Source organism: Lacerta agilis, chromosome 3, assembly GCF_009819535.1.
Source record: "Lacerta agilis isolate rLacAgi1 chromosome 3, rLacAgi1.pri, whole genome shotgun sequence".
Classification (NCBI taxonomy): domain Eukaryota; kingdom Metazoa; phylum Chordata; class Lepidosauria; order Squamata; family Lacertidae; genus Lacerta; species Lacerta agilis.
Window position 1 is genome coordinate 98323431 of NC_046314.1, and position 26834 is coordinate 98350264.

The 26834-nt window shown below is 42.7% G+C and overlaps 1 protein-coding gene across 7 annotated transcripts in view; it reads left to right on the plus strand.

Annotated features, from left to right (window-relative positions):
• The first annotated feature begins 11206 nt into the window (after positions 1-11206).
• PPM1B (protein phosphatase, Mg2+/Mn2+ dependent 1B) overlaps positions 11207-26834 on the plus strand; it is a 46955-nt gene continuing 31327 nt past the window's right edge. The window contains exon 1 of one of the 7 annotated variants that reach the window (XM_033144886.1): positions 11207-11308. The gene's annotated coding sequence lies outside the window, so the exon portion shown is untranslated. Of the gene's footprint in view, positions 11309-11813; positions 12092-12307; positions 12402-26834 lie in introns of those variants that run through there. The other 6 variants (XM_033144884.1, XM_033144890.1, XM_033144889.1 and 3 more) reach the window with 6 other exon arrangements.

Here is a 26834-nt window from a genome sequence, read left to right on the forward strand (position 1 = left end):
TTGTCTCCAGATTGCTTTGAAAAACAAACAGCTTACTCTGGAGTTGAGAACACAAGATTCCTCATACGGAACTAAGGGTGCTGTTTCAGTGTTTCCTTTTGAAAAGAATATTTTAAATGACCTTTTTTTATCAAGCAAAGTTCATGTTAATTATTTATAAATCATCACATTATAAAATTGCACCGGAGAACAGAGAAAATGGAAGCCCTGCATTTTACCGAGTGCAAGTAAAATATTCAAATAAAATGCAGAGTCATTTGGACATATGAATTTGTTTATTTATTTACTGCATTTATATAACACCTTTATCTTCCAAGGATCTCAAGGTGGTTTACATGGTTCTCCCTCTTCCCCATTTCATCCTCCCAACACCCCTGTAAGGTAGATCAGGCTAAGAGATGGTGACTGGCCCAAGGTCACTCAGTGAGCTTCGTGGCTGAGTGGGGATTCGAACCCTGCTCTCTCAGGTCCAGCACTCTAACTGAAGTGTAGGTAGGTTCCCATGAAGCAAGATAACAGCAATAACCTTTACTGAACTAACAGAACAGGACAACAGGGGCAAAGCTATTGCTTACATACATTTCTGTAGGCCTGGGCCACTCTCACTCTAAATGTGAGTGGCTGTCTAAACTCCCAAGCTGCGAATCATAACTCAGAGTTTAAGGGCCAATGGCAGAGGCTCAAATCCTGAAATGTTCTGTGATTGGAGATCATGTATCAAATCAGAATCCTTAGTCCAGACTCAAGCTCAGGCAAACACAGTCCACTGAATACATAACATGAACCATTATGTTACACAGGCATAATGAATGGAGTGACCAGAAAGCATCTACCATTAAGCTTAAAGCAAAGCACTTATAGTAGATGTTCGCCAGTTCAGTCAGTGGCAACTGACCGGACACATTTATGAGGCGCAGGTTAATTCTGTGTCCAGGGCAGCTGTTTATCAGCTCCATCTGGTACGCAGGCTGAGACCCTACCTGCCCGCAGACTGTCTTGCCAGAGTGGTGCATGCTCTGGTTATCTCTCGTTTGGATTACTGCAATGCGCTTTATGTGGGGCTACCTTTGAAGGTGACCCAGAAACTACAACTAATCCAGAATGCGGCAGCTAGACTGGTGACTGGGAGCGGCTGCCGAGACCACATAACACCGGTCCTGAAAGACCTACATTGCCTCCCAGTATGTTTCCAAGCACAATTCAAAGTGTTGGTGCTGACCTTTAAAGCCCTAAACAGCCTCGGCCCAGTATATCTGAAGGAGCGTCTCCACCCCCATCGATCTACCCGGACACTGAGGTCCAGTGCCGAGGGCCTTCTGGCGGTTCCCTCACTGCGAGAAGCGACGTTACAGGGAACCAGGCAGAGGGCCTTCTCGGTAGTGGCACCCGCCCTGTGGGATGCCTTCCCACTAGATGTCAAAGAGAACAACAACTACCAGACTTTTAGAAGACATCTGAAGGCAGCCCTGTTTAGGGAAGCTTTTAATGTTTAATAGACTATTGTATTTTAATATTTTGTTGGAAGCCGCCCAGAGTGGCTGGGGAAGCCCAGCCAGATGGGTGGGGTATAAATAAATTGTTGTTGTTGTTGTTGTTGTTGTTGTTGTTGTTGTTGTTTGTTTGTTGTTGTTGAATGTTTTAAGATGCAATAGCAAGTTATTAAGCACCATAGGCAACATTTTCATCTCAGTGTGATAGCAGGATGTAAATCTTAACAAAACCTTATATCAATGGCTATCAATACTAGGCAATGCAGCTATTCTCTCCCCCAACTGCCTCAGTACACTAGTTGCTGGAAAGCACAGCAGTGGGGAGTGGTCTTGTGTTTTGGGTTCTGATTGTGGGTTTCCCACAGGCATCTGGTCGCCCACTGTGAGGACAGGATGCTGAACTAGATGGACCATTGGCCTGATCCAGCAGGCTCTTACTATATTCTTAAACTTAGAAACAGCTCTAACACTGTAGATAGAAATCTCATTCTGTGCTTATCATATAATGTGTAGTATGTCACCTGACCTTTTGAATTACACTCCCCCACCCCCATTAAACATTAGATAGGCATTATATCTCTGTTATCTTTTTAGCACCTGCCTTCCTCCAGGGGCAAAACTAGGCTTTATTTTACCTGGGTCAAAGACCCAGTTTGGCACACACACCCCAAAGCGCATTTGCGTATACACACACTCAATGGCACCCCTCTAGAGGAATCACTCAGGGCAAAAAGCCCCCACATTCCTCATTCAACAAGCCTTTTAAGCTGAGATATATCCTAGTCTACATCTGTGTTGAAATTGCTTTTAGATGTCCTGGGCACATCTGGGAAGAAGGGCTGGATATAATTTTAATAACAAATACCAAAAAAATAAGAAAGCCTCCTATGCTACTTCATAAAATACTATTAGGATGGTGTTCTCATAAGCAACTTGGAGGGCCTTCCAGGCCAAAAAGCATCAGTAAATATATACATAAAAGGTGGAATTGTTGCCATGTTTGGAAATTTAAAATGTAGGATGTGGCAGTGCTGTTCTTCCCTTTTCACCCCATATATAAACTGTTACTTGCTTGCATGAGCTCAGAGCAACGGGAAGAAAGCCGGTAGTTCTTTCGATACATTCGCTGGGCTGTGTTGTAGCATGTCGATATCAGCAAATGCGTCACTTGCTCATGCTGGATAATTATGAGAGCAATCCTATACTCCAATTGCACTGAAGAGAGAGATGCTGCTATAACATCACAAGAACGGCCCCTCAGTCCAGGAGGAAAAAACAACAAATAAGCTGAATCTAAAGGAAGACGGGACGTGGGTGGCGCTGTGGGGTAAACCACAGAGCCTAGGGCTTGCTGATCAGAAGGTCGGCGGTTCGAATCCCTGAGACGGGGTGAGCTCCCGTTGTTCGGTCTCAACTCCTGCCCACCTAGCAGTTTGAAAGGACGTCAAAGTGCAAGTAGATAAATAGGTACCGCTCCAGCGGGGAGGTAAACGGCATTTCTGTGCGCTGCTCTGGTTCACCAGAAGCGGCTTAGTCATGCTGGCCACATAACCCAGAAGCTGTACGCCGGCTCCCTCGGCCAGTAATGCGAGATGAGCACCGCAACCCCAGAATCGGACACGACTGGACCTAATGGTCAGGGGTCCCTTTAAAGGAAGACTAAAGGAATGAAGAGCAACTGGGATTCAGAAGCCTTATAAGCTCCAACCTATATTACCGTATGGGAGAATGTTTTAAACCGTTTTAATAAAAATGAAAATTAAATTAAAAATTGTCCAGTATTACTTTATAGACCAACCGAGTTTGTTCTGGTATAAGCTTTCGTGTGCATGCACACTTCTTCAGATACCACAAAAGCTTATACCAGAACAAACTTAGTTGGTCTATAAGGTACTACTGGACAATTTTATTTTATTTTTATTTTGACTGCGTCAGACCAACATGGCTACCTACCTGAATTTGGATGTTTTAAACTGTTTTAGATGTTTTAGACTGTTTTTAAAATGCTTTTTCAAAAAGGTATTTTGCTGTGGGTATGTTCACTGCCTTGGGCCTCTTCGGGAGGAAGGGTGCAATACAAATTCAACAAATAAATAAATAAATCTCCCAATCAATTATTTTGTACTGCCCAAGACCCTGAGCTCCATAACTGCGAAGACATTTAACAGCTTTTAACAACTTTTAACAGCTCACTTTCACAGGCTTTCCCCCTCATCGGTCCCTTCCATCTGATTTCCACATTAATCTGAGTATTAATAATCAAATTCCTGAAACATTCCTCCCCATCTCCCAATATCAACAGCCTGGGGACTCGGGCAGGAGAGACCGGCTCACTTGCTATTTTAGAATCTTTAGAATCTAGTGCAGGGATACATGCACTCCTAAGACACTCTCTTCTCCAGGCAATGGTCCAGTACAATCCGACAGTACAGTATACTTCAGGCAATCCCTTATGGCATGGTCAGGCTCTTTGTTCAAAAAGTCAGAAAGTTAGCATGGAAGTACTCTGAGCTTCAACCAACTGCTAACAACCCAACCCTATTAGAACTTACTGAGAAATAGGTCAAAACAAAATATAAAATCAAAAAATCCTTCCAGTAGCACCTTAGAGACCAACTAAGTTTGTTCTTGGTATGAGCTTTTGTGTGCATGCACACTTCTTCAGAAGATACACTTCTTCAGTTATTTGCAGTTCGCACTGTTAAGCCCTGGGCTCCTTGAGGAGTAAGAAATGATGAACTCAGGCTAGCCAGATGCTTTGGTCTGCAGTTCAAAGTTTCATGCAGCTAGGGCTCCTATTTTCCCTTTCTTAAAATTCACATAAGCTGAAACAGAAGTCACCTTTATATATATATCCTCACCCACAATAATACAACAGGACTTAACATGGACTCTGGTACCAGAGCCTGCAATAAACCCAGATGCCAACTTTACTGCCACATACACCCAGACAACACCACTACTGGCCCCAACAACATCAAACATACCATCTCAGGACTATTTAATTGCTCATCTTCTAACATTGTATAAGCTCATACCAAGAACAAACTTAGTTGGTCTCTAAGGTGCTACTGGAAGGATTTTTTGATTTTATATTTTGTTTTGACTGTGGCAGACCAACACGGCCACCTACCTGTAACTGAGAAATAGGTACTACTGCATTTAGTGGGGCTGACCTTAGTGGGGCTTTCTTTCAAGTTAGACAGATTATTTCTTTCAAGTTAGGTCAGATTATACTGTGTGAGTTTCCATTCCTTCAATAAATTCTTAAGAAACGACAGCAGTAAAACAAGGGCAAGAGACACTAGTACTATTATGGCAGGCATTATTATTATTATTATTATCCCACCTCTCGTCCCAAGGGAGCCCAGAGTGACAAACACACAAAGAGATAAAACAATTAAAATATCTAAGGAAAATTTCAAGGCAGGTACGAACTGGAGATGATCTCTGCATAAAAGAGAGGGAAAAAGGAAAGTCTTCAGTAGGCACCAAAATGACGGCAGAGATGCGGGCTAATATTTAACAGGAAAGAACTCCTAAGAATAGATGCCACAGCACTAAAAGGCCCAATTCCTACATTGTGAAGAATGGACTACTTATCATAAGATGGTATTTGCAGGAGGTCCTCTCATGCAGGAGAAGTTTAAATGGTTATTAAGGAAATGATTATTTTTCTCCTTCCAATAAAGTACAGCAGAAAAGTTGTCCAAATATAAAGTTAATTTGTTAAACCTCACAATAATTTCATAATTATCTGTCTATGTATTTCTAATAGTATAACCAAATCAGAAATTTTTGATATAGCTGTAAAAACTGCTCTGAAAATTTATTATTCCAAAAATGAAACCTTCATCTGGTTGTAAATATTAAGATTATACCAGCAGGAATGTTTTTCTTTTTAAAAAAAATTAAATCATGATTTAAATTGATTTGATTTAAATCAAATCCACCCTGATAAGGGGTGAGATGGTCTTTTATGTATCCTTGTCCCAAGCTGTTTGGGGCTTTATTACAAAAGAACAACCACTTTGGACCTAGCCCAGAGGCTAACTGGCAGCCCGTGCAACTCTTCCAGCAGTCGTGTAATGTGATGGCAATATCTGGCTGTAGGCAGAATTCCTGCATTGCTGGGGGTTGGACTAGATGACCCTCAGGGTCACCTTCCAAACGCTACCATTCTATGAATCTATGAGCTCTAGTGAGCAGTGAAGCTGCCACATTTTGGAGCAGCTTCAGCTTCCAGACAATCTCACGGACAGCACCATGTAGATTGCATTGCGGTAATCCAACCATGAGGTTATCATCTCGTGGCCAACGGTTGTCAGTCATACCTCTATTATATTCCAAATGTTAAGAACTAATTGAGGAGAAAACAAAAAAAAAGGCTACCCTCAATCTTTTGTCATGTGCTAATATTTATCTGAAATGGGTTTTATCTTTTGGTTGACCGCTCAGTATATTTCCACAATCTGCACACTGTACTTCAAGAAGTAATTTGAATTATGACTTCCTGTTGGACCCAAAATAGACTGGACCACCAAGGGGAGGTGTTATGAAATGACATAGTAAAAGCTATTCTCTGTTCCATTGCACTGTGCCCTGTTGTGTCCTTCATGCCAGTTATTGATCAGAAGTTCATTCAATGCAAAAAGCCTCTCTGTGAGCCTGAGCTTGGGATGTAATAATAAAGTAGGTCACTGATTAGCTGGAAGGTTGACATAGAACTCCTTCAATCAGATCCTGATGTACTGATACATCTTGGGAGTGATAGTGGAGAGAAGGAACAGACTTAAAAAAAAAAATCAGTAATGTGGGGAAAGGAATCTACTCCCCCCGACTCCAATTATGTTGGCTTGGTTGCCCACTGAATCCAATGAAGAAGAGCTGTAGCCACCAATGTAGAGAGTATAGAAAGTCCCAGGTTCAGTCCCTGGCTGGGGAAGACACGTGTCTGAAATCTTGTAAACCAACAGCCAGGCATTGCAGAGAGTATCAAACCAAATGAACCAGTGGTCCGAATTTGTATAATGCTGCTTCCTATGTTCCTACAATAGCATTGCAGCTCTCCGTGGATTAATGAAATGCCCAGTAAAATTTGAAAATCTCCTACAAATAGTTCTATTGCATTAGTGTGCCTGTTTATTGCATCTATATGCCACCTTTTTGACAAGGTGCCCAAGGCGGTTTACAGTTTTAAAATACCCCCCTCCCCCGTGTGTGTGTGTTCCACGGCGGAGGAAGAGGGGACGGGGGAGCGTACTGCCCCTGGCACCACGACCCCAGTGGGGTGCCATTGTGGCTGCCTCTCCGCGCTGGGCGCCACGCTCCCGCAGGTGGTGTGTCAATGAAGCAGAAGTAAATGTTTTTTGGAACTCTCTAGCTTTCTCCATAATCCAGCGCATGTTTGCTGTTAGAATACCTTTAAAAATTGCTACATAAATATAAAGCTTCATTGTGTAATTGAATTTCAGTAAAAAATAATAGGTTCAATGATTTGCTTACAAGCATTATTAGATGTTTTCCAACCAGCTTTTCCTCAGTCCCCATTCTTTCTGTTTTGTTGTTGTTCTTTTGTTACTGGGGGGGGGGGGAGAAAAGATTTATCTTTGAAGTGATAGTAGCTGAAGGATCTCCTCCTGGATTACGGATTACGTCTGCTTTGTGCTCAAGTCAATGATCTGTGAAATACATCTTGACAAAATAACATCAGTAACTGCAGAAAGATACTGGAGCTGACAACACTTTCACATTATTATCTCACCTTTTACCTTTGGTTTTTGAGCTCTGGAAATGTTCAGTTGATGCACATGTGTCTTTCTTGCATGTGTCAAGTGGATTCCATGCTTGCTTCACTAATAGCAGCAGTAAATGCAGTAGTTTTACAGCACAATGTTTTCGGCTGGGCTCTTCCTCTTGTTTTTACCCACTGAAAGACTATTTTCCAGTATTTTTTTGTCCTCTGTATTTTTCCAATTGTTTATTAATCACCGCTATGAAACCAATGTATAGAGCAGTGCCAAAACTTTAGCCTTGTACCATTTTGTTGCATTTACATCCCAACTTTTCTCCAAGGTGGTATAAATGGTTCTTCTCCTCCTCTACCAGTGCTCAGCATCAACTTCAAGACGCTATGGTTGTTGTTGTTTTTTAAGTTATTTATTAATTTGGTATATTTATATCCTGCCTTCCATTACCAAAGCCATATTGGATTCCCAGGTGTCTCCTGTTTAGGCACTGGCTAGACCCAAACCTGCTTTTTTTCACGAGGAGTCTGTATCGTGTACCATCAGACTATGCCACGGGGCTATTTATTTTATCCCCTTTCTTTCCCTAGACAACTTGGTAAAGGAAAGCTACATAAATACAATTTGGGAATACAGCAAGGCAAAGTTTAAGACCAGGGCTGGCTCCCGGTTTGAGGAGAGCCTCTAAAAATTGCCATCTAGTGGGGATCCCTTTTGTTGATGCCCCCATTGAGAAGGCCCCCATTCCTGGTGAGATTATCTAGTTGTGGTGGGCAGAAGGACAGCAAACATATGGCAACTGGGCTGGGGGAGCAACTACTGTGTATATATTTCCCACAATGCCTCTGATGTTATGTCACTACAGCAGCAGTGGGGAACGTGCAGCTGTCCATATGTTGTTAGTTTCCCATCAACCCCTGACCAAAGGTCATGAATGATGGGAGTTGCCCTGCGGTAATGTGTGAAATAAAAAAGGGTGGCATCCCCAGACCTGCTGCCTGCCACTCGGTGGGGTCTAGAATTATAGAGTGGGAGTCAACGCCACACTCTTCCAATTATTCAGTCTGTGCAAGCATGCACCTTGCCAGATAGGAGTAACATACACCTCCTCCCCCAGAGCTGCTCCTGACCACCACAACCCTGAGCCAGTTTCAGGAGGTGCAGGGGCATGTGGGGAAGAAGGGAGAAAACCCTGAGCAATGACTTCCACTGATGGCATTGGTTAGGTGAATCCTGCCCATAACATTTAATAATCACATCAAATTTAGTAAAAAAAAAAAAAAAAAAGCAAGATTAAAATCATTTTAAAAATAGGCATCGGGGTGGGACCTGGCAGGGTTCTAAGTCCCTGACAGTAGCCTAAAGACACTGCATAGTGATGTTGGGGATTGTTCTGCACACTTACTTTGATTCCTTTTTTTGAACTCAGTGGGATTTACACCTGTCAGGGGAGGGGGAGCCCCATGCATAGGGTTTGGGGGTTGTGTAATAATGTCACAGATTACACCTGCTCTACTATTGGGACCTTTCTCCTTCCACACTTCTTCTTTTGTACCAGATGTGTTATTTGCCAACTAAGGCCAAATTCGTGTCATGAATCTGACAAAAGTGGGCTCCAGCACACTGATAACAAAGTGTTTTGGTTGATAGGATATGGAGGTATGAAAGCTGGCGACCAATCAAATGTCCCATCAATTGCAGAATCTAAATGCTCTCAGTATTTCATTTCTATATTTAACGATCTACATAGTAAATTGAATGGAAAGGATACCAACAGTAACAAACTAGATAAACTAAAGGAGTGGCCAAGGGTGAAAGAGGAGGAAATTAGAGAGATAATAAATAGCTGAAAACTAAAACTGAAAAATATAGACTTCAAAACCAATCCAATATTTTTGAAGCTTTCGTAGAGTTTTGTGGCGCCTTTGATTCAGTTGATCTTGTGATATTGTGGAAGAAGCTTGTAGAGTTAGGAATCAATCCACGCTTGCTAATCTTAATACTGAATTTATATTTCTTTAACATCTGCCCAATCAAACCCAGTGCCAAAGGTCACTTCTCTTCTGACATCCCTAATATGAAAGGTGTAAAACAAGGGTGTATTATTGCCCCTTTTCTTTTTACTTTATTTTTATCAGATCTTCCAGAGCACATTCAAAAAATAGAATCACGTGCCCCCCAAATCAATCAAAACCAGGTCCCACTGTTACTATATGTGGATGATGTGGTCTTATTATCACTGACAAGGATAGGTCTGAAACGTCTTTTACTTTCCCTGGTTTCCTATTGTGAAACCAACTAACTCTCAATAAATTATAAGAAGATAAAAAAAATCTGGTCTTCTCTAATTCCTGGAAATTAGAGAAATGGAAAATAAGAGGACAAGAAATCGAGCAAGTAAAGATGAACAGATATTTCGGAATTTTATTCCAGAGCAACTCAAGTTGGTCAAACCATCGCACAAGTGCTATAAAACAGGCAAAGTGTACCTCCTCAGCAGTAGCTTGTTTTTATTTTCAGAAAGGTAACCAATTTATAGCAGCTGCTATTCAAATTTTTCAAGCTAAAGTGTCATCCCAGTTACTTTTTAGGATCCCAGTATGGATACAAGCATATAATAGTGATTTAGATAAGATACTCAAGTTTCTTGAGACATATCCTGGGGCTCCCAAGTTCAATCAAGGATGACATGATGTGTGCAGAACTGGTATACACACAATGGACTCTTACATAACAAAATCAGATCTATTGGTATTGACTTGGAATTCTAGCATAATTCAAGTGAGCAATATATTTATCATAATATATCTATATTTATCATAATATTCAAATCATATTAAGGGACACTGAAAAACAAAACATCAAGTCAGCTGTAAATAAAATTTGCTCCCCCAAGGTTTATGGTTTTAATCCAAGAGGGTCACTTATATTTCAAAATTAATAATTCCAGTCCAATGCAGGGCCTTTACGTTAGCCCGACTGAACATTTCCCCCTTAGCTTTGGTCAAGGGCAGATATTTAAACATCCCCAGAAACGATAGACATTGCGGATGTTTTCAGAATGTGCTGGACACAGTAGAACATATTCTTTTCTACTGTCCATTATACAACCAGCTATGCAAAACGTGTACTATCCTTTTCTGGTTAGTCTAACATCAAGACACAATGAAAATATCAGATTCCTATCTGTCTGACATGAACCCGGAAGTAACTGCAAGGGTGGCTGAGTTTTTATCAATAGCATCTCTTAGTGTGGTGAATGGCACTATTTAGCGGGAAGAAAGTGCAATAAAAATCCTTGTTATTACATATTTTTACATGGCTGTTTATTTGTATACCGGTATATTTTAAAACGTTATATATGGATTTTTTAAAGGTAAAGGGACCCCTGACCATTAGGTCCAGTCGCGGATGACTCTGGGGTTGCGGCGCTCATCTCGCTTTATTGGCCGAGGGAGCCGGTGTACAGCTAAAGCATCTCGCCCAGTTGAAGGCTGAAGTCCTGTCACTTCCTAGGCAGCAGTAAGCCTCCTTGCGAAGGGTCTGCGTTACAACCTCCCAGGGAGGGAGCACGTCCATGAGACATATGTATTATGTATGCGTAAAGTTGCACTGTGAATCTGTGTGCCTTCGAAGGCGCCTCAAGCACAGATCAGCTCGGCTTCTCCTCAGCCTATGCACGGCCTTAGCGCGTTCTTACCTAAAGGCCTTTTTAAACCTTTCCTATTGGATAGCGATGATGTAATACGACAGAACATACGGGCATTTCTCTCTCTGTTCTCCCCCCCCCCCGCTCCTCCGCCGTCCTTCCCGTTCCTGGTAAGTACTGGAAAGAAGGCCGCTCCAGCGCTCAGCCAATCACAGCGTAGAGGGTCTATTGTGGCCTGTGGGGGGTAGAATATGGAAGGGCTACTTGCTCGGTTGCTTTTCAAACACCGCCTTCGTTCTCATACCACGCCCTCCTCCCCCCAATCGATGTGCAGGGATTCACGCCTGCGTCCTTGGCTATTTGAGAAGCTTATTATGAAGGACGCGGAAGCTGGCGAAGATAGCCAACTTTCGCAGCCAATAGTAAGAGTGAAACAATGGAGGTGGGGGGGAATAGGAGGAAGTTAGCGTTTGGTAAGAGAAAAGAGTGGGGAGGGGCGGGAGAAGAAGTTAATTGGCACTTACTTCGACCAGTGACATTCCATACTGCATAGCCTATGTTTTTTTAAAAAAATATTGCGCATAGGTGAGGACGGCGAGCTTGGCAGACTTGATTGGCAACGGCAGCAGCCAATAGGTACAAAGCTGAGACAGAGGCGTACACCCAACGGGCATTTGTGGAAATAAGCAGGCGAGTGAGTGGCAAGCGAGCGAACCAATTGACAACCAAGAAGCGAGAACCTGACAGGCAGAAAACCCAATGGGGATGCGAGCCGAGGGCCGCGCATTGAATGACGGCCTCTGCGGCCAATGACAGAGGGCTTTTCACCCTTCTCTTTTGCGTGTGCGTGCCGGCAGGACCGAATCCACTTTGAGGCACTTGCGAAGGGAGGGGGCGCTCTTCCCCTCCCCCCGCCCGGTGCATTCTGACGTTGCGCGGCGGGGAGGGACGGCCCATTAGCGGCCGCTGGGACGGGGGCTCCCAACATGTCCGTGCTGCTGGCTGCGCTCGGACTGCCACAGCGGACGACCGCGAAGGGAGAGGCCGTTGCGTGAAGAGGAGGCGGAGGCGGGAGAGACGGCTGCTGCTGCTGCTGCTGCTCCTCGAGCTGTGGCCTAACCTCGACCCTAATCGGGAGAGGCGGAGGCCGCCTGCGCGCGCGGGCACGGGGGGCTTCTAACCGAGCGGCGAGTTTGCGGCGCCAGGTACAGGCCCAGACCGGTTCCGCCTGAGGGAAAGCGGGGGAGGGAAAGGGAGGGGAGAGGCTGGCTGTGAGGAGGAGGAGGAGGACGGGGCCTCGTCAGGCAGCAGGCCTCGAGCGCGGGTTGGCTGCGGGAGGAGGGCGGGAAGAGGGCGGCTTGGGCTCGGGCCTTCACTCGGGGGTTAGGCCTGCGCGCGCGGGCACGGGCGGCATCGGCGGGGGCTTCTGCGTACTGCGTAGTTCGGAGCGGGAGGGGCGAGGCGAGGCGGCCGAGGAGGAATGGCTGGATTTGTGGCTGCGTTGTAAGACTCAGGGTAAGAGGAGGGAGCGGGGAGAAGAGAAGGGGAGCGAGGAGGAGGAGAACCGGCGGTCGTTGGTCGGGGTGGCGAGATGGAAACGGGTGGCTGGGCGGGCGGCAGCGGGGTGGGGGTGGGGAAAACCTCTTCGTCTCGCGTCTCATGGCAGATCGTGCTGAGTGGGAGGGGAGGGAGGAGCTGCTACTGCTGCTTCGGGCCTCGGTGTGGGATGTTCAATTTGGGATTGGGCGTGGAGTCGAGCTGTTGAAAAAGGAGAGAGGCCTGAGCTTGATGATAGGGGAGAGGTTGGGATGCCGACTGGGGAGGGAGGTGGGGGGACGGGGACGACGACGACGACGGTCTTCTCGCCATTGTCTGAGTTAACCCCGGGAAGGAGAGAGGCCTGCATTGATGGCGATCTCCCCATCCTACCCTCCCAAAAATCACTGTCTGTTTCAGGCCCCGTTATTTAGTTCCCGGACACGATCCCCAAACACTATGCTGTGGTTTTTTTTTTACAATTCACTCCTCCTTCAGCACGCTAAAAAAAATAAAATGTTAGCACCCATGTCCGAACGCCTGAAAGTTTTGGACTTGCTGCAGACCGTTAAGATTATCTGAAGTGGACAGTTTTTCGTGTTAATGTGCTTTCTGCACAGTATGAGGATAACCTTTTCTTTTGCGGAAAGGACCTGGCTTTTTGGGTTACCAGTGACATACGCTGGTTATAGTTTCCATGCTGACGATGTCAGATGTAGCAATGGGAAGTATCAGTGGGGGATACTTGTGCCTGTAGGTGACTGACCTGGGGTTAAAGTTCTGACTCGGCTTATAAAATTTGCTGGCTGATTTGGTCTTCACTATTTTCATACAAATAATAGTTACTTATGTGTTAAAAGTGAAAACACAGTATAAATATGTTTTAAGGAAGGCGCTCTGTAGGCTTACACCATGTTCCACTTATTTGAAGATGGGTCAAATGAAAGGTGCAGGATTTTGGATTTGGGTCAGGGTTGAAAAACTAGTGTGGTGGATTGAAAATTGGGAGTTGGATTTAAATTATGCTTGGCTATGAGAATTGCTTAGGTTAAAGAATGTAGTCCAAACCTGCAAGATTAGTGAAAGACTGGAGTAAATTTAAAATGCCCTGAGACTGTGGGCTCTTTGGGGGCTGGGGAATTATCATTGCACTTGTATGCCTTTTTTAGCAGTAGAGGATGGAGGCATCAAGTATTGCTCACCTACATTAGTTGTATGAATATTAAGATATTAGGTCAGGAATATGACCTGTGAATCTGTTTATTTTCTCTGTGTAGAGAGGTGCATTTCATACATGGAGCCGTCTTCATGGAAACTCTCGTATAACAAACTAGGGAGTAAGCCAAAACACTTAGGTTTTTGTGCAAACATCCTTCATATCATTGTGAATGTAGGTCCAGTGCTGGATGACTAGAATCCTGTCCCCACAGGATAACATAACCTGGGTGAAGAGTGGGTAAGAAATTGAATACAGTAAAGTATAATAGATGGGGACCTGCCACAGGAAGGATGAACTGAGTGCATGTGTCTGTTGGACTTTTTAAACTCTTAGTGTAGGGTAGTTTTGGGTATCTGGCCATATGTAAAACCATCAATGGCGATGAAGCATCTTTGTGGCTTGACCTACAATTAGATTGTGACAGATAGCAAACACTTTTAGACAGTCACATGTGCCGTGGTTTCTACTCAGAACTTGAGTGCATGCACAGCTGTTAAGCACTCTTTTGCTCTTTACTGGAGGCCTTCTTTGAGCAAGGTAGAGGACCAGCTTCCCCTTCCACTGGTATACTGCTAGCACAACCCCTTAAGACATTGACTATCATGGGGTTAAACCACAGAGCCTAGGGCTTGATGATCAGAAGGTTGGCGGTTCGAATCCCTGCGATGGGGTGAGCTCCTGTTGCTTGGTCCCAGCTCCTGCCCACCTAGCAGTTCGAAAGCACGTCAAAGTGCAAGTAGATAAATAGGTACCTCTCTGGCGGGAAGGTAAACGGTGTTTCCGTGCGCTGCTCTGGTTCACCAGAAGCGGCTTTCTCATGCTGGCCACATGACCCGGAAGCTGTACGCCGGCTCCCTCAGCCAGTAACGCAAGATGAGCGCCACAACTCCAGAGTCAGACACGACTGGACCTAATGGTTAGGGGTCCCTTTAACTTTACCTATCATTGAACACATCAGTTTTCCTTCTTGAATGAACAGTGGAGGGGCCCTCTTGTACCACTTGGATTTGACCTCAGTGATCCTTTAGTTGCTAATTTCCTACTGTACTGGCTCCCTAAGGGTTAGGACTAGGTTCTAACATCATGCACTATTTGGTACATGAGGGAATGGCTGTGTAACTCACCACAGCTGACCAGACAAGTTTGTTTTAAGAGAATAGCCATTATCCACTTTGCAGTGTTGAGCTTTATGTTCCACTGCTTATGTTTTTTAAGACTGCGCAGGGCTGAATCTATCATCAGTAGAGGATGCACCTGGTTGCGTGGAGGCAATTTTTGCTTGACACACTTGATTAACCAATCTTAAAGTGGATAATAAACTGCAATAGTAGTAGTAGTAGTAGTAGACTGCTCTCTTACTGATCAGATAATGGTATGGAAAATATGTGTTAGCAGTTAACAGGTTACTATATGGAAATATGCATTTGGAAAGACAGGAAGTGCAATTTTCAATGGAACAGGAATATTTGGGAAAGGTTGCTAAATACTAGTTTTTAATTAAACAACTTGGCTTTAATGTTTTCAGACCTTTTTATTAATGGTGCTGATTAAGAGTTCTCAGCTTAGCCATGGAAAGCCCGGCTCAAATCGGTGCTCATGTCTGGTGGCTTTTGCTAAATTATGGTTTATCAGATACCTCCACAGGGTTTTAAAAACAGTCACTAGCCAACATCTCCCACTTGGTATGGCTGCAGGAAACAGGCCCATGGGTTTACACTGCTGGGGTATCTGCTGCTATTCCAGTATTCACCTTCAGCTGAAATTGGGTAAGGGTAACAGGCTTAGGCAAAGTTATTTACCAAGCCTGCCTAATCTTTCCCCTTGCTGCCAGCTGTGCGCACCCCCATCCTCAGTTGCCTGTCACTACTCTAGATCTCTAGCCATAAATGGTTAGGAGGCGCTGTTCTACACAATCATGGTAGCACTGTTGTTTTTTGTTCTATTTTTTCTATTCTGTGTACTCCTTCCATAATGGAAAGTTGAGAAATATAGGCAGACTAAGCTGCATTGATTTTTTCACCTGGCGGCGGGGGGGGGGGGAGCATTTCAATGGAAGTGAGAAGAAAATTCTAACAATTATCCATTTGTGTGGTGCAGTTGATGTGCCCTAAACAAGCAGGTAACTGGAGAGCTGTAGCTATATGTTTAGGCATGAGTTATCCTAGTGCTAGTTCTTACCTGGGAAATCCTGAAAACTTGGGTCTTACACGGACTTTAAAACTGAGGGTCCAGCATTCATGTCTGTATTCAGCTGAGCATGTGCTTTTTACACCTCAGCCTGGATAGCTCAGTGGGTTAGAGTGTACAGTGGTACCTCCGGTTATGAACTTAATTCATTCCGGAGGTCCGTTCTTAAGCCGAAACTGTTCTTAACATGAGGCATGCTTTTGCTAATGGGACCTCCCACTGCTGCCGCGCTGCCGGACCGGCACACAACTTCCACTCGCATCCCGGGGCAAAGTTAGCGGAGCTCGTAACCCGAAGCATTCGTAAGGACAGTACGTAGCCCGAGGTTCCACTGTAGTGCTGATAATGCCACAGTTGCTGCATATTTGGGTTGGACTAGATGATCCTCAGGGCCCCTTACAACTCTTTTGAATCCATGAACCATCTTGATAATATGTGTGAATATTATATGCATGCATGGATGTGGACAAGAAGAATGTGACTACTCTCCAGCAATGGAAGTCAGTTGCTGTGGAGGTCTGCCAAAGCCTAAGCACTATCTTGACCATTTTAGCGCTTATGAATGTTTTATCTTTTAAGCAGAGGGAAAATTGAAATGGCTCAGAAGCTTGGTTCCTTCCATCCCTCAGCTTTGAACCCTAACATATACTTCCTCTCCTCCCAACCACTTCAAACCTTCTTTACTTAGTGATCAATGTTAAGAGTGAAGTTATTTTTAGCTCCATGTTTAATAAATTTTGTACTTCATCTGTATCCTTTAAAAGCACTGCCAACTTCTCAGAGCCTAAAGGCTAAGTATCAGTTTTAATTCAGTGTTGATTATTCATTGAAAGCTACTGAAAGTAGATGACCCATTGTTCAGTCATCCCTCTTTAATCTATGCAGTCATTGCTTGTTTTTTATGGTTGAAATTGAGATTGCAAGTTCCTCGGTGTAGAGACCTGTGCCTTGCTTACATTACACTATAAAGGACAATATGCTTTGGATTATAAATAATAAGAAATACCTTCCAGTGTTTCAAAGAGGTTCAAGCTTTGGCAAGTCTCCATGTGAAATAAGTTGTGTAATGAATGCATGACATATAATACCTAGTAAATGTAGCAGTTGAAATCTTTAGTGGACTAGTAAATACATTTGCTTAAGTAGCTTATATACAAAGTAGGCCAGAAATATGACAGATTCTGTGGTCCTTTGGTGATTTCAGTTGACCACTTGCAGTGTGATATCTATCCTCATGGCGAGAAAAGTGCTTTCTGGTTCTGTTATTCTGCTTTCCATGTGTTAATAATGCTTGCATTACAGCTTAGCCAGATGCTAAACAAATTCAGTTTACCATGTAGTTGCAGCCATGATACAATAAATGGTATATGAGAACACTATGTTTAGTCGTTGGAGAGTAGAGATGAGCTTTGACTAAACTATGCTAAATATATTAATAGGAATTGGACAGTTGGGAAGGTAGGTAAAAAGTAAAAGCCTGTTCTTCTCATATTCATAAAGTTTTAGCCTGCATATTAAGAAGCATTTTCAAATATTGAGACACTTGGCCACACGTTGAAATTTCGCTACATATTAGGGAGCAACATGGTATGTACAGGATTTTACTTGAAATATGAGATGGCAGCAATAATAAAATTCTATGTATTTATAGCCATAGGTCTAGCTTGCACATAATACTTAGCCATGATTTGTTTAACAAACCACTAGTTAACCACAAATTGTCAAACAAACCTGATTCTCCAAAGTCTGATTTGTTTTCTGCCTGCTTTTGCCTCCTGCCTTTGTAGGTTGGGGTTTGAGTTGGGGTGGCCATGGTTAAAGAAGGATGTTAGGTTCATGCATAACACTAAAGCAAGCCATAAGCCAGTAACAAACTGTGGCTGCAGATAATAATAATAATAATAATAATAATAATAATAATAATAATAATAATAATTTATTATTTATACCCCGCCCATCTGGCTGGGTCTCCCTGGCCACTCTTGTAACAAGCTATGATTTAGCAGTATGTGTTAACCAGGCCATATACTGTATTTGAACAATATTTCAGAGAACTGTATATGAAACTTGATATGGAAGAACGGTTAAATTAACTGAGTTGCATGGAGCAGTGGGCTGATATGTAGTCTGCCTTTCCAAATCTTTTGGAAATGTATACAACTTAGTTCTCTAAATGTGTGTGTGGTGGAATGATTTTTCTGCTGATCTTTGTTAATATATTTATAACCCACCTTTTCAGCAAGGAGCTCAAGCTGATATACATGGCTCTTCCCATCTCCATTTTATCCTTGCAGCAACTCAGTGAGGTAGGCTAAGCCAGGAGTCAGCAAACCTTTTCAGCAGGGGGCCTTTCCCCTGTCCCTCAGATCTTGTGGGGGTCCAGACTATATTTTTTTGGGACAGAAATGAACAAATTCTGATGCCCCACAAATAACCCAGAGATGCATTTTAAATAAAAGGACACATTCTACTCATGTAAATACTTACTGATTCCCAGACCACCCGCAGGCCAGATTTAGAAGGCGATTGGGCCGGATCCGGCCCCCGAGCCTTAGGTTGTCTACCCATGGGCTAAGCTAAGAAAAGGTGGCTGGTTCAAAGTTACCCATTGAGCTTTATGGCTGATTGGAAATTTGAACCTGATCTTCTACGCCCTAGTCTAACTGGCCCACACTGGTAGGTTGTTTTTCCAATGTCTGGTGACAAGGTGACATTTAATTCATAGCTAGCTAAAGGCGGCAGCGGAGGGAGGAATCCAATCTTCTCTTTAAATATTGCCTCTTGTTGAAATCTTCTGCAGGCTCTTTGTCTTTTACCTCTCACAAATGTTCAGCTTCATTCTAGATTGTGTGATAAAGAGTCAGTTGTGGTATTTTCTAATATGGCAGAAGTACTACTATTTTAGCACTCTTCTCAGCCTTCTAACCTATGATAGAATGTGGAGTCTGAACATAAAAATCTATAGCAGCTAGGATATACCGTATTTTTCGCTCCATAAGACGAACCTTTTTCCTCCTAAAAAGTAAGGGGAAATATCTGTGCGTCTTATGGGGCGAATGGTGGTCCCTGGAGCCGAGTTGCCCAGGGGCCAAAAGAGGATTGTGCTTTTTATTTTACAAAGGGAAAAGGGGGTGTTGAAAGGACCCTGCTCAGCAGCTGATCAGCAAGAGATCAGGAGAGAGATAAGAGTCCCTGGCTCCCTTTCAGCCCCGCCCCCTTGCCCAGGCCTCCATTGTTGAATGTGCTGCAGAGGGAAGTTGTTAGTTTCCCCAGCGACATGTGACTGGCTGATTAGATTATCTGTCTGGAAACTGTAGAAACGGCTCCCTTTCCTTAAGAAGCTGTAGAAATGTGAGTTGAACCCCATTAAAACGGGGCTTTTCCTCTTTGCTTTTCCCCCTTTGAAAAAGAAGCATTGCTTTTCCCCCTTTGCAAAAAAGCTGCACAAATCTGAGCTGATCTTCAAAAAAACAGGGCTTTTCCCTTTGCAAAAAAGCTGCACAACTTTGAGCTGATCCTCAAAAAAACACCCAGGGATTTTAGAGGAGGAAAACCAGATTATTTTTTTCTTGTTTCCTCCTCTAAAAATGAGGTGCGCCCTATGGAGCGAAAAATAACCTAAGAGGTTAAAATGATGGAGTCTAAAGAAGGAGAATAATATTAATGAAGAGCAAAACAAGGGATTTTGTGAAGAATTTTGCATAATTGAAAACATATGAGATATACTCTTGACTGTAATTGGGTTATTATGATTGTAAAACCTTCTGATGTTAAGACTGTATAAAATTAAGAATAATAAAGAAAATATATGGGGGGGGGGAAATCCATAGCATCTAACATCTCATCCTGGTTGCAAATAGAGTCGCCAAGTTCTGACTTCTTAACTAATTAATTCCTTATATAGGATCTTGCTCCAAGTGTTCCAGCCACTAATTGTTGTTGTTGTTCAGTCGTTCAGTCGTGTCCGACTCTTCATGACCCCATGGACCAGAGCACGCCAGGCACGCCTATCCTTCACTGCCTCCCGCAGTTTGGCCAAACTCATGTTAGTAGCTTCGAGAATACTGTCCAACCATCTCATCCTTTGTCGTCCCCTTCTCCTTGTGCCCTCCATCCTTCCCAACATCAGGGTCTTTTCCAGGGAGTCTTCTCTTCTCATGAGGTGGCCAAAGTACTGGAGCCTCAACTTCAGGATCTGTCCTTCTAGTGAGCACTCAGGGCCGATTTCCTTGAGAATGGATAGGTTTGATCTTCTTGCAGTCCATGGGACTCTCAAGAGTCTCCTCCAGCACCATAATTCAAAAGCATCAATTCTTCGGCGATCAGCCTTCTTGATGGTCCAGCTCTCACTTCCGTACATTACTACTGGGAAAACCATAGCTTTAACTATACGGACCTTTGTTGGCAAGGTGATGTCTTTGCTTTTTAAGATGCTGTCTAGGTTTGTCATTGCTTTTCTCCCAAGAAGCAGGCGTCTTCTAATTTCGTGACTGCTGTCACCATCTGCAGTGATCATGGAACCCAAGAAAGTGAAATCTCTCACTGCCTCCATTTCTTCCCCTTCTATTTGCCAGGAGGTGATGGGACCAGTGGCCATGATCTTAGTTTTTTTGATGTTGAGCTTGAGACCATATTTTGCGCTTTCCTCTTTCACCCTCATTAAAAGGTTCTTCAATTCCTCCTCACTTTCTGCCATCAAGGTTGTATCATCAGCATATCTGAGGTTGTTGATATTTTTTCCGGCAATCTTAATTCCGGGTGGGGATTCATCCAGCCCAGCCTTTCGCATGATGAATTCTGCATATAAGTTAAATAAGTAGGGAGACAATATACAGCCTTGTCGTACTCCTTTCCCAATTTTGAACCAATCAGTTATTCCATATCCAGTTCTAACTAGCTTCTTGTCCCACATACAGATTTCTCAGGAGACGGATGAGGTGATCAGGCACTCCCATTTCTTTAAGAACTTTCCATAGTTTGCTGTGGTCGACACAGTCAAATGCTTTTGCGTAGTCAATGAAGCAGAAGTAGATGTTTTTCTGGAACTCTCTAGCTTTCTCCATAATCCAGCGCATGTTTGCAATTTGGTCTCTGGTTCCTCTGCCCCTTCGAAATCCAGCTTGCACTTCTGGGAGTTCTCGGTCCACGTACTGCTTAAGCCTGCCTTGTAGAATTTTAAGCATAACCTTGCTAGCGTGTGAAATGAGTGCAATTGTGCGGTAGTTAGAGCATTCTTTGGCACTGCCCTTCTTTGGGATTGGGATGTAAACTGATCTTCTCCAATCCTCTGGCCACTGCTGAGTTTTCCAAACTTGTTGGCATATTGAGTGTAGCACCTTAACAGCATCATCTTTTAGGATTTTAAATAGTTCAGCTGGAATATCATCACTTCTACTGGCCTTGTTGTTAGCAAGGCTTTCTAAGGCCCATTTGACTTCACTCTCCAGGATGTCTGGCTCAAGGTCAGCAACCACACTACCTGGGGTGTATGAGACCTCTATATCTTTCTGGTATAGTTCCTCTGTGTATTCTTGCCACCTCTTCTTGATGTCTTCTGCTTCTGTTAGGTCCTTTCCACTTTTGTCCTTAATTGTGGTAATCTTTGTACGAAATGTTCCTTTCATATCTCCAATTTTCTTGAACAGATCTCTGGTTTTTCCCATTCTGTTATTTTCCTCTATTTCTTTGCATTGCTCGTTTAGAAAGGCCCTCTTGTCTCTCCTTGCTATTCTTTGGAAATCTGCATTCAATTTCCTGTATCTTTCACTATCTCCCTCGCATTTTGCTTGCCTTCTCTCCCCTGCTATTTTTAAGGCCTCATTGGACAGCCACTTTGCTTTCTTGCATTTCTTTTTCATTGGGATGGTTTTCGTTGCTGCCTCCTGTATAATGTTACGAGCCTCCATCCACAGTTCTTCAGCCACTAATAATAATAATAATAATAATAATAATAATAATAATAATAATAATAATAATAATAATTTACTATTTATACCCCGCCCATCTGGCTGGGTTTCCCCAGCCACTCTGGGCAGCTTCCAACAAAATACTAAAATACAGTGGTCTGTTAAACATTAAAAGCTTCACTAAACAGGGCTGCCTTCCGATGTCTTCTTACTGGATTGTGCCAATAGTTTTGTTGTGAAATACTGTAGTCTTTTTCTGTTCCTTTAATAATGCTAAATCATTGTCTGTTATCTTCCCCAATCTCATAGTGGTCCTAGCTTCAGCTGTGCCATAACTCCTGGTAAACCTGCTTATTGCTCTCTTCAGCTTCACCATATGAAAGCTTCGGAAGCCAGCTTTATTTGTAAATGTGGCTTTTGCAAGTACCTTAACAGTAAAGTATAGCAAATGAGGTGTGGACCAGATGTGTTCATAGACTTAAATATCAGTATCTCATCTGGGTTAATCTGTTCCAAATTGCTTGGAATAAACTTTGTTTGGAAAAAAATTGTTTTTTTGTTACGCAACGCCAATTTAATCAATTTCCAAGTCAAGGAAAATAATTGTATTTTTCATTACACTGTCCTTGTTCAGCTGTCTGCATTACTGAATTTGTAGTATTGTTATATACCATACCTCTCATGCTTTGGATTACTTGAGTACTGTTTATGCCAATTCCCCTACCTATCCAGAGATGATTTTTGCAACTATGAGTTCTGATATGAACTTTAAAGTGAACTTGTTAGTTCGACATCACAAGGACATTTCTATTTGCTTAAGTGAGTGAGAGAGAAAAAAAGTCAGGTCTGTACTGTCAGTTGAAGAGAAGGGAATCTTTTGGCTCACAGAGACTAGGTGAGAACTAGAACAGCTGTTGGGTCTTAAATATGTTGGGAAATTGAGGATTTGACTGCTGCCAATTATACTGCATACTGCCATGTAGCGACATTTACATAAAATACTGTATGTTTCCTGGCTGGCCCTTTGCCTACTATAGGCATCATCCTGTATACAGTCTTTGGGCTACTTTATCATTTACCCAATGTGGATGACAATGCATCATTTTATTGTGATCCTGTTTCTGATAATGCTGCTGTCTATTTAAAGAGATTTTATGAAAGCTCATAATACAGGTTAAAAAATACAAATTAAATATGTAGCTTAGTAACGGCAGTGGTGTGTTAATAAATGTGTATTAATAAACACTTGGGTGTACTTAAATAAAAAAAGTCAGTGTATATTTAATGCATGGATCTGGGACAGCTTATGCTGGAAACAATTAGTCAGGTTTATAAACGTGCTCCAAAGTGTGGCAAGCATCCAAAGAACATGTGCAGGGGCTTTGGAGGCACTTGAGAAAAGTAAGCTTGTGGTTGTTTCTGAGTACAATAGAGCTCAATTTATTGTATATATTATTAAGTCAAAATCACTATTTTAATATTGAAATGACAGTTATAACTTATTTTTTAACGTCAACACTTCAGACCTGCATAATTGCTGGTAGGTGCTTATATAGCCAAAATAGCACCATCCATGCACAACAGGAGAGATCAGCAGGCTTGGGGGAATTTGAAGAAATATAACCTGCTGCACCAAAACTCTAGGAAAAAAATTTGAAAGAAAAAAAAATCCCAAAAGGGACCAATGGGGACTGAGCCACAGAAGACTGACCAGCTGGGGGAGGGGAAGTGGATGGACTTGTGATCTTTTTAAAGATGCTGTATTTCTAAGTGAATGGTATGGTAGGAAAGGATTTGTATGTTTCTAGATCAACCTGTAATTGAAATTCTAGATATGTTGTGGTCACAAGTTGCTAGACCTGTGAAGTGAATTTTTTTCACCCCACCCTTTTTTCTTAAAAACTTAATCAAAACCCACTACCTGAGAAGTCTTTTGGAAATCAAATCTTTCTGCTTGGCGCCGAACAACAACAACAGCAAAAAATCAAAGGATAAGCCCTTATTTGCATGTTGAAACACCACCACTAAAAGGAATTATTAAGTAATAGATTTATACTTACAGTATCTAAATGAAGAACAAAAATAAAATACAGAATGCATGCATCCTCCTGGCTCTGATTCTGTATTTAACATAATCACAGAAGTGGGTAGTCAGTAACCTTGTATGTTTTGAGTCTTGGTTGGGTCCATAGGGTGTTTCACTATACCACTAGCTCTTCTTCCCACCAGCAGAACTTAGATTTTCTGATAACCTTGCAGGTTATTTTCCTTTAACATCAGAAATTGACTAATTTTCCATCATACTCCAGTAAACTTTGAAACTAGAACTGTTCTGAATGCATATGTGGCTCAGCCATTTCTCTCTTAACAAAATACTGGGAGGATTAGCATATTAACTACCGGTAGGTGCTAGTCCTAGGTTGAACTGTTTTCTTAGCAGTTAAATCTAGGAGGGGTGCTTTTGGCTAACTTCAGTGCATAAGTACAGCACTTGGTTCAAATTCCACCCCCACCCCAGATAAGAACTTTACAAAGATTGCTTGTTAGGTGAATGGTCATTTCAACACATGGACAATTTTCTAGCACTGTCAGTTTGAAGTTGTACCTTCTGTACTAAACAGTAGCAATCAAGGATTGAACAACAGAGGTAAAAAATAAAAAGGGGGGGAGGGTAAAGAGGAGTTCACTGAACTCTTAGAATTTCTCCAAATTTTCTGACTTACTTTTCCTTATCTATTGAAAACTTCTTGCCTTAGACCACCGTATCCCTTCTCCGGGCTATATTATTGAGCACTAGGCTTAAATTGTAAGCTGATCTAGAAAGTCATATTAAAGAGTTTCATGAAATTTAAAAGGAACTGTTTTGGTGGTGGTATATTAATCACTTGTTGAATTTCCATTATAAAATATGTTGCCTTTTTAATAGCCAACTCAATTCTCCTTGTGCTGGTCCTTATATAGCCAAAACGGCACCATCTGCATATAAGAGGGGGATTCCTAAAGTTTGCAGAATTGCAGTTGTTTTTTAAAATGAACCCCCCCCCCCCGCACATTTGGCTCTAAATAGTAAATCACAGTGTTATGGAAGCATAGTGGTATCAGTGATATCTGGTTCAAGCCCTCAGTCAGTCATGAAGCTTTACTGCATGACTTTTGGCCTGTCACTGTTACTTGGCCTAGTGTTAGCAGAGGTGCTATGCATGTACAACAACAAATTTTAGTGGAAAGTTTCTGAGTTATGAATAGATTGAAGTCTTACTATTTCACATCTTTCTCCAGCAGAGAAGATAAAACTGAAACCATTTCAGCAACACCTTACTTTAGGTGTGATTACACCTGTATTCACTATTCCGAAAGAGAAACAATGTTTGAAGTAAAATTTTAGTAAGATAAACTGGACAGTGCTGCTATTCAGTTTGTTTAAAACCTGACATGGTTCTCGTTGTCAGAGCTCTCCTTTCAAGATGCCACGACATAAGGCTAAATCACTCTGCAGACTTAGAGCTGTAGTTGTGCAAGGTGCAAGAGGGGGGAAACGGAATGTGGAGAATGGACACATATGATGAAAAGATGCTAATTATAAAGGACCTGCTCAGGCAACAAATAGTTGAGGATGATAGTTGCAAGAGGGAAGAGTACAGCTAGCGTTACACTTCTTTTCTCAGATTCTTCACAGATTCCCCCCCCCCACCCAAATCTGGGTGCATGTACGAGAAGTTGCACTGTAGCTAGAGTTGAAGATGACAGAACAAAGAACCAAAGGTAGAGTTTGCAGGGGTAGAGGATGAGAACTCTTATCTCCTTAATTGAGCTACCAGCAGTGGTTTCCCTATAGATGATCCATGGTTACCAGTAAATCATGTGAATTATAGGACTCAGTAAAACTGCATGCACTTAGGAAATGAATTGGAAGTGCATCTACTCTTGGCCCTGGCCCCTGGCCCCATATGCACTGCTGGTTAAATGCCAATATCCCCTTTATATTGTGTTGGGGGTACAGCCAGAAAACAAATGGCAGGTCACACAGTGGCTGGAACCAGATCCTAGCTACCAATCTGTGTGAAAGATAGTTGTCTCTGACAGTTTTCTCAGTAGGAAAATCCTTAAGCTTCAGGTGAGGTTAGGATACACATAGAATATGGGTTGTGACTCTGGGGCTTGTAGAATCAGGACCTATCCTGAGGGAGGGAAGAAACACTTGCACTTACTTATAAAATAAGTCCTTTTGAGTGCTGATGGTTCCAGTATGCCAATTGATGGGCATAGCTATTAAGTTTAACCCCTTCTCTCATTAGGCAGGCATCCGGTTATGAGGAAAGCTTATTTAGAGAACCCCTGGTCTTCTAGATGTTTTACTCCAACTCCCATCATCCCCAGGCAGCATGGCTGATGGGCAAGAATGTAATCCACCAGCATTCAGAGCAGGGGCCATCAACCTGTTTATCTGTGGGCACATTTAGGTGAGTGCTGTGGACAGCACTCCTTCTGGTCAGTTTCTCCCAATTAGTGCCACCTCAAACTTCACTTTTCCAAGGGATCTCTGATCCTGTAGAAATAATCTGAACCTTGAAGTAAATAAACCTGAAATAGGGTTACTCTTCCAACTTCCTCCTTCAGCTCTATGCACTTTTCAAGGGAGAAAAGAGTAAGCACCCTTACCACCAAAGGGGCAGTTGGAAGGGGATGTTCTCTCAGTAGCTTTGGTAGGTACCAGGAAAGGACTTCAAGAACATCATTGGAGATAACTAATGTCTCCTTGAGAGATGGAGTTCTAAAGAAGGCAGTGGTGAAGCCACAGTAAGAGTTGTTCAGTGGTGGAACAGACTCCCACGAGAGATGGTGGACTCTCCTTCCTTGGAGGTTTTTAAACAGCAGTTGGATGGCCATCTGTTGTGAATGTTTTAGCTGTGATTCCTGTAGCTGAGATTCGCTGCATACCTGCATTGTAAGGAGTTGCACTAGATTACCTTTGGGACCCTTCCAACTCTGATTCTGTGATTCCTTATTCTAGGAGCGTTAATCATGGACACTTAAGCATGCCGTTGTTCAGCAAAGTAGTAGTTGGAGAACTCAAACCAGTGCTTGGATTATACTAATTAT